The following is a 9,352-nucleotide window of genomic DNA, read 5'->3' as shown; positions in this document are numbered from 1 at the left end:
TTTCTAGGTATTACTGGACTGTCAGTCCTCTTAATCATCTGTGTCTGTGGTAATACTTACTTCATTTTTTGAGAAATGGCGCAGCATATTATTCTTGGTGCCGTAAGCACGTCATCGTCTTTTCTTGATAAAAAAGTGAGTGCATTTTTCATGTGGTTTTAAGAAATTTTGTTTGAAATATATTTTTATTTTATTTTTGCTAGATATATTCTTATTAATTTATTGTTGTGACAGGAGTTACCTGGAGATAATCATTTTAAATGGGAAGCGATAAGAAGTTTTCTTTACTTAGCAGAAGCATTTACATCTTGCAATTTGAATTATGACCTGTTTTCAGGATCTACTGTAAAAGGTACTTTCTTTTTGCGTTATTGTGTACTTATTACATTCACATACGTATATAGGTAGGTACACTATGTACTTATTGTCATTCCGATGAGATGATTAGAGAAGCACGATAAGCCATTGGTCCCGGGCTTCTAAACCAAACACCTCCAGTCCTCCACGAACCCGCAGCAGAACAGCGTAAAGCACAGCACTCTCTCTTCCGGTAGATTGAGAAGAGGCCTGTGATCAACAGTAGGACGTATACGGACTATCAATGTTCTGTTATATATTGCCAATGGTGCTGATTCCAGTACACCATACTAATTTTATTTTAAATCAAACCTGTCATTTTCTTATGAGCCGAAAAGGAAAGGGACGGCTAATCGACAGGCATAAAATGATGGGCACACTTGTATTAAACTTGGTCCAAGAACCTCCACTGATGAGACTTATAAGTATGTTCCCTATGATTTTGGCAAAGTTCTATCAGATTGTGTCCCGAGGTTCTTTTTCTACGGTCATGTTTGTCCTGGCTAAAAATGTGATAAAATACAGTGGGGGACTGAAATCGACTCACGATTTGTTGCTGAATAACTAAGTCTACATAAATAATTATGTATCATTTATATTTTAAAGAGCAACTCTTCCAGAATCCGAAATATAAAAAAAAATATAAAAAGGTTTGCGTAAGCGAATTATAGTCAATTTACATCTGTAGCGCCATTGTTTATCGGTAGAAAAGTTCGAGTTTCGTGCTTTTTCCAGTTTCGTACATTTTAGTCTGTGGTTTTAAAAAAGACTAGATTCTCCGATGTTATTTTTCGGCAGCAATTGTAAAAAGTATTTAAATAATTGATAGCGCAACTATACACCATAAATATTTCGTACCCATGTAACTCAGCGTCCCCTTTTACAATTTGTTTTATGGTTGATGGATGTTTAAGTGACAAACGTAACAAGGTAAGAAATATAATAAATACTTACTTTAAGGTTCGTTTACATCATGTTTATTTCTTTGCAATAGTTGTTTTACTTATCATCTCAACGTTTCAGTCATGGATCAGTCAGCAATCAGTCAACAAGTACCTACCAATTTTACAATTAAAGAACTCACTCAGAAATCTATCATTACATGCAAGTCTCATCAGTGGAGGGTCTTGGACAAGTTTCGCCCATTCTCCTTTATAGAACACATGTACAGGCGGAGGTTGAAAAACCCTGCAAAATTTATTTGGCCAATAATCCGTCAGAATTAAGTTGACAGATCTATTTTATGCGCCCGGAATATTTATTCATTTTAAAATTCGGCGGATAAGAAAATGACAGGTATAACTTAAAATAAAATTAGGAGATGTATGCTCGATGGCGCAGCGGTAAACGCGCTCGGTCTGCGATTGTTGAAGTTAAGCAACTTTCGCAAAGGCCGGTCATAGGATGGGTGACCACGAAAAACAAAACCAAAAAACGTTTTCTTCTCGAGCTCCTCCGTGCTTCGGAAGGCACGTTAAGCCGTTGGTCCCGGCTGCATTAGCAGTCGTTAATAACCATCAATCCGCACTGGGCCCGCGTGATGGTTTAAGGCCCGATCTCCCTATCCATCCATAGGGAAGGCCCGTGCCCCAGCAGTGGGGACGTTAATGCGCTGATGATGATGATGATGCAGGAATCGGGGCCAATGTAAACGTAAATCGATATTTTTAGTGTTCCGTACCTTAAAAGGAAAAACGGAACCCTTTTAGGATTACTTTGTTATCCAACCGTTCGCGCGTTTATGTTAGTCAAGATCCTTATTTTAGGAAACACGTGGAGGTATCAAGTTAAACATAACGTCTTATACTTATGTCTGCAAGTTCTTTAAAATTCGAGTTTCTAAATTAACGCAATCCAAAGACACCACCACTAGGAACCCTAATAAGGCTAAAGCCTTATTTTCATACATTTCGTAAGGGAATCAAAATCTATGGGGTATCTATACCTAGACCTAGAATCATGTAATTTGGCAAGAAGGAAGGTTGCAGCAGAAGTAAAGGAAAATATCCGAAAATAAAGGAAAAAAATGGTTTCGGGATTACAAACTTATTGGTAAACTAATCATGACTTCATGACCTATGTCCAAGAACGGAGACAACTAATTTTCAACGCCAAAAAATATGTTTTTGCCATTTATAAACTTATTTGCATTCTAAATTGTAAACTAACCGCGATCTATTTGGATTTAAGGAGTCAATATTTTTTCAAAGACTCTCCGAAACTCTCGGTGTGCGAATCGGACTAGTGTTTGAACCTGCCAAGTTTTTTTTGATGCTAGTCTATAATGGCCTCATAAATTAAATTATATAATAAAATACCTATGAATATTCTCATTTCAAATTTCAGTGCCTGTATACCAATTTATAATATTCGCGACAGTAGTGGGTATGCCGTATATGTGTATGGAATTCTTCATCAAACAGTATACAGGAAGAATTGACTTGAACGAGTCGCTGAATCCACTTCTTAAAGGTGTCAATTATGGGATCATACTTCAAAGTACATTCTGGTTGGTGTTAGTAAGTATTTGAGTATCTATGTGTACGTATTGTAAAACGTTCCTACTAAAATGCCCTCCCGTGGCGACGACAACTGACATTAGCAACCAATTGCTTAAAGTATAGGTAGTATAATGTTGTTACTCAACCAATTCGGTATGTAAGGGAAAAAAGTTATGCTAATTCTAAAAGCATTTCGTTATTTCTCTATTTTTAGCTCTCAAAATAGCCGGATGGTGTTTATTTTAGTACTTATTTGTCTTAATCGTGTACTCAATCAGTAGATTTGACCTTCATATGACCTCTAAAGGTAGACTGTTTACCCATATTGTCGTTGCCAAATGCCGTGTGTAATAAATAAAACTAATATAATCTGTGGTCATCACTAGGGTAAGGTATCCTACGACTGAATGAAGTATGGTTGGCTTAAAAAATGGTTGTAAATGTTGTTGTTAGACTATTTCAGTTTAGAAGATCCTAAACCATAAATAATCGCTGAAAATACATGGGGTGATTCAGATACCCATAGGGTATTTTTCTGAACTTCAGTTTCAGCTTTTTAGACCACCGTATTTAATTACACATTTAATTTCAAATTTTAGCATTCAAACGATTTGGCCGATTCAGTCGTATACTTTTTCTATACTCTAAGCCCTATACCATCATGGTCTGAGTGTAAAAATTTACTCCAAGGGAAACAAGGATGTGTACCTACGAAAAATATAACGATTACTTGTGCTTTATCGACGCAAAAATTGAACGTGGATGTTACCTCTGCATATCACAATTACAGGTACTAATTTAAGTCTACCTATACTAATTAACATTTAACACATGTACGATTCTTCAAATACTCCAAATATGAAGACGATAATATTAGTAGTAGTTAAAATACTAAGCTGTGACAGGTAGATAGACAACTCTGAATATCGGTTTAATCGGTCCCATGTCTTCACACAGCTTACGATTGCGTGTAACTAGACAAGTCTTCATCTCTCTTTTCAAAATCTCAGATTTGCAAGCATAATTAGAAGCCTCAATTACTTGAACCTTCTTGTTCCACAGTGATGGATGTAGAGCATAATTATTTGTTGTAATACATCCAATTCGATAACCCATTTCAATGTCTTTTTGCAAAATTAGACCTATTTACTAAAATTCTATGTTAGCGCGGTGTCTTATATTCAATGAGTTATGATCCCCGAATTCGAATCCGATAAAAATGGATACAAACTAAATTAAATTTAAACTAAATTAATATACCATGTACAATGTACTTTCTTGTTTTAGGCAATTATTTTTGACAACTGAGAGAACCAATTTTACGAGACGGCTGTTTTCTATAGCCGTAGTTTGGGTGTGCAACTTTTTTCTGTCGACTGTTTCCGATCAGATGCTAGTTAAGGTATTTTCCTACCTCTTTGTTTCACCCCAAAAACCTACCTATTCTTGTGATTTTATTCAATAATAATAATATAATCAAAATTCTAATAACCAGTTTAATGTATCTACAAAATCTGTGTTATATTTTCAGCTTTTTAATTTAACATATATGTTCCGAAACATTTCAACGTTTGCTGCTACTATATTTGTTGTAGGATCGGGAAAACAACATTTATCGACTGCCTTAAAGGATTTGTTAGAATTTGGTGCAAATAACAATCCAGTTGTAAGTGTTAACTACATTATGCAGGGTCTACTAAAAATAGTATCAACCCGAAGTTCAGACATAGTACTCCACCCTTATATGTATGATCAGCGATTATTTTCGACTTAGGAAATATTAAACGTTTTTAGTTTTTACTCCAATAATATTCCTTTTCCTATGTTATTACTTATGTCTATCATATATATATTTTAATTTTACATCTTTAGTATTTCTTCAATTGTAAATAATTGCTGAATATGAGCGTGGTTGAGGTTACCCTAGTTGAGCTCAGGTTTTTATTTTTGAGATTCTCTTTAGTCACACAGACACTCTTCATATAATAGGAAATAGATTTGCACGTGCAGGAATAACTATTTTTCTTTTGTACAATAATATTTAACAAGTTTGACTTTGCTATCTCTTTCTTTTTCAGAGAATAGAAATCACCACTGCCAACGTTTTATATGTTTTCGGTATTGGAGTCGTGGGAGTTTATGATTTTGGAACATTATCACCCTACACTGTTGTTGATAACGCAGTTGTCATGTATACAATAATTTTTACGTTAATGGCATTTTTAAGAGGCATTTTCATACGAGTATTGTACAATATAATAAAACATTGTATAGATGTCAAAAGCCAGTTTGGACAAAAATATTTGAGTCACCATTACTTTCTATTTGTAATTATGCCGTTGAGTTCTGATTTTTTAAAAGCACAAAGATTGTTTACTATTTATCTTTATATAAACATAATTATGACGTTATGCGCTCATTTGGTAAGTTATTTATATTAACTATATATATTATGTGACTATTATTAGCTAGCGTTTTATAAGTAGTTGTTCCTTTTGGATTTCTATCTGTCAGAATTCAAACTGAGTTACACGAACATCCCTAAAGTCCCTGCGGTTCATAAGAAACTTATACAAATATAATACAATAACAATATTGGTCTCATTTCTATCGTGGATTACCAACCTCAGCAATATGGCTCGTGTAACGACTACGAACTTACATCAGTAAGTTTAAGTAGTAACCGAGACCTACGGCTTAACGTGCCTTCCGAAGCTCGGGTCATCTTGCTTTCGAAGAATCAGGTGATCAGCCTGTAATGGCCTAACCAAAGTAGGGCTCACAAAGTGATTTTTGTGATACGTTCCCACCAGCATTCCAACCCAGAATTTCCGGATCATGAGCCCAACGCTATAATAATATAGTTACCCACTTAAGAAGCATCAAATCTATTTTAAGACAATGGTGCAGTGCAGCTAACTTGCAGTCACCGCATAATATACTTATTATAGGCATTTGTGTAAAGTTATGTAAGTAAGTTTGATTGTTGGAAGTGCTCTAAAGCTCAATGCACACCAAGAAGGTGCCGGGCGCATTTGGGGGCAGGAAGCGAGAGTTGAAACCGAATTAAAAAAATGTCCGTATACACAACAGGACCCTTCGTCTGATTCGATCGACAACCAGAGTTTCACTTTCGTAATATTTAGTACCTTCCGAGTAGTGTAAGAAAAATAATAGTACCTTTACAGTTAAACAAAAAACTTGAATTAATTTCCAGCAGGACCCTCCGTGGTTTGAACGTCTTCAGACCATTGGTGTATATCCCTGTATAGCGGTGCATTAGTACCTTCAGATTATCTTCGTTTTCTTTTAAAACAAATATTAGTTTATAAGAAATAAATCTACAAAATTTTTATACTGCCAGCAGGACCCTTTTTTGTTTTGGTGCTTTCAGTCCAGACATTCATATTTCCTAGCAGCAGTATATTAGTACTTTTCAAAAAAATATCGCTTAATTAAAAAAAAATGTATTAAAAAGTAATAAGACTGATTCTTTATCAGAGAAAATATTCTAACACTTTTATTTATGTGATGCAACCAATGAAATAAAAATCAGTTTTCATGTTATATTAGGTAGGTACGTAGTTTAATATCGTCAAAAAGGAAAACACAATGAAAATTATAACAAAAAATAAATTATATTTACAAAAATTTACATTAGGAATTATCAATCAAAATTACAATTACCAATCAAAATTACAATTACCAATAGAAATTATCAATCAAACGTTGTTCAGCGTGGGTTAATAAAGATCATAGTAGATCATTGGTTGCATCACATAAATAAAAGTGTTAGAATATTTTCTCTGATAAAGAATCAGTCTTATTACTTTTTAATACATTTTTTTTTAATTAAGCGATATTTTTTTGAAAAGTACTAATATACTGCTGCTAGGAAATATGAATGTCTGGACTGAAAGCACCAAAACAAAAAAGGGTCCTGCTGGCAGTATAAAAATTTTGTAGATTTATTTCTTATAAACTAATATTTGTTTTAAAAGAAAACGAAGATAATCTGAAGGTACTAATGCACCGCTATACAGGGATATACACCAATGGTCTGAAGACCTTCAAACCACGGAGGGTCCTGCTGGAAATTAATTCAAGTTTTTTGTTTAACTGTAAAGGTACTATTATTTTTCTTACACTACTCGGAAGGTACTAAATATTACGAAAGTGAAACTCTGGTTGTCGATCGAATCAGACGAAGGGTCCTGTTGTGTATACGGACATATTAAAAAAGTCTGCCTTCGGCTTTTTAACTCGAAAACATAGGCTTGTTTCAGTAACTGTTATATTGCTGTTCTAGGCTGCGATTACCGGTGCTATTTCAAAAATGTTACACTCCGAATTCAAAAACGTGAAAGTATTGTACATAACTGGTTTAATATGCTTCTTTGGGTTTTTACTCTCCGTACCTATTGGCATGGTGAGTCCAGCGACATCTTAAAAGTTACCTGTTTCACAATCACATCAGCTGAACATTAAAATTTAAATAGTTTTTGTTGTGAATATAATAATAAATAACTTTATTTATAGGAAACAGAATACCGTTATAATAATCCTATGTATAGGTACATTTAGTACACAATTGTTTCATTTGTTTCGTTATGTACCTAGGAGCTCTATTCTTTTTTTAAGATTTTTATAATTCGCTACGATTATTTTTTCAGTATATCGACCACTATGCCAGTTATTTGTACGGATTAAGTACTTCAATGATACTGCTAGGAATTTTAAAAGCAGCAATAATTATGTATTTCTATGGCGCGGAGAAGTTCGCAACTGATATACATTTCTGGCTTGGTTTTAAACCTACTAAATACTGGATAATTTGTTGGTCGCTTCTTCCAATTGTGTTGCTCGTAAGTGTATTTTGTTTAATTAACTAAATTTTATTCGTTATTATTCTCAGTGCGTTGCAAATTTGCAACAAAAGAGGTAATTTATCTATGGTTTATCTTCATTTTTCAATTTTTGCAGTGGCCGTGCGTCATTTTATTCCCCTTTCACTAGGAGGCATTTTTCGTAATAAATAAAAAGGTAGGAATTTTGGAAAAGAAATTAATAAAGTTATCAGTAAAAACTTTTTTGATCAGGATCTCGTAATTTTGATATTAGATTACTGGTTTAAGTAAGTTATAAGTTACTTTACTGTCTTTCTTCATTTTTAGTGGCTCCTTATCGTAAGATCTACTCTGGTGACTACAGACGTTGCACGTTATAGTGATATGGTGTTTATAGGGATGGCGTGGGTGATATTTTTAATGTCATTCGTCGTTATTTCCGAAATAAGGACTGTTGTGAAATACATAGCGATAAATGTAAGAGTCCTACGTCTTACTATTATTATAGCTTAACTTTATGGATACGCATGTTTGATAAATCTTTCACGCAAAAACTGTTGAATAAACTTTAATGAAATTTTACAATAATTTAGCTCATACCGACAAGCAACATTAAAATAATGTATCATTGACTGTCCTGTACTTAGATATCTATACATTTCACCGTTACCCGTTACATGGCTAGTTTTTAATAAATCTAGTAACATTGTACTCTATCGAATGATTGTGAACGGGTAATTGCAAGTCCGACTTGCGTACCGAGGGTTCCGAATTGCCAAATTGCCGTAAATCAGAAAATAAATTAGGGTCAGAATGCTCATTAAAACAAACAAGCCCATATTCGCAGTCGTCAACTACCTTGTAATCGCGAAATGTTTGAAAGTAAGGCTATAAACGGTCATATCTTCGGATTGCGTTGATAAAGAAGCTTGATTTTTAAACGGCTTCAAGATACCGCAGACAGTATCCTCCACAAGTTTCTTTCTTTACTATTCGAAAGTACCGAACCGAAAGTACGACCGACCTGTTTGGGTTCTAACTCCTTCGAAGTTTAAGATGAATGGATGGATTCTAACTATTGAATTACAATATCACGCCTTTGATTAATTCATAACTCTATGGTCATAGGGCACCATTATCTTTTAACGTTTGAAAACTGAGAACTGATTGGTGCATTAAAGCGCCTGCGCGTAATTTTATACGGCGCCCGCAGGTTTGTTCGCAATTTCAAGGCTAGGCGCGAATTAACTGCTAGCTTTCCGCCCTCGATTCAGTCCGCATAATCTTCCGTTCAGTTTTCCGATATTTTCCTATTTTCTGAGCAATATTCTTATTTTTTCCCTAAGAACCTTCTACAAAATACCTCTTAGAGAACTTAAAAAAAAAAATATTTTTTCTCAAGTTATGTCGTGCGTGACCAGAAAAATAAAAGGGATTCAGTTTTATATACATGGTGTCCCGTAAGTACCTTATGGATCATCCTAAAGAGGAAGATAGCTCACCTTATTGTCTAAAACTAATTTGATTAAAATAGATATTAAAAAAACTTAGGGAAATGTTTTTTTTCTAATTTTGACCATATTTATAATTGCCTCATTAAGGCCACCTCTAACGATTTGTAATGCAGTCGTTAGATTTAATCTAAAC

Source organism: Pectinophora gossypiella, chromosome Z, assembly GCF_024362695.1.
Source record: "Pectinophora gossypiella chromosome Z, ilPecGoss1.1, whole genome shotgun sequence".
Classification (NCBI taxonomy): domain Eukaryota; kingdom Metazoa; phylum Arthropoda; class Insecta; order Lepidoptera; family Gelechiidae; genus Pectinophora; species Pectinophora gossypiella.
This window is presented reverse-complemented; position numbering follows the sequence as displayed.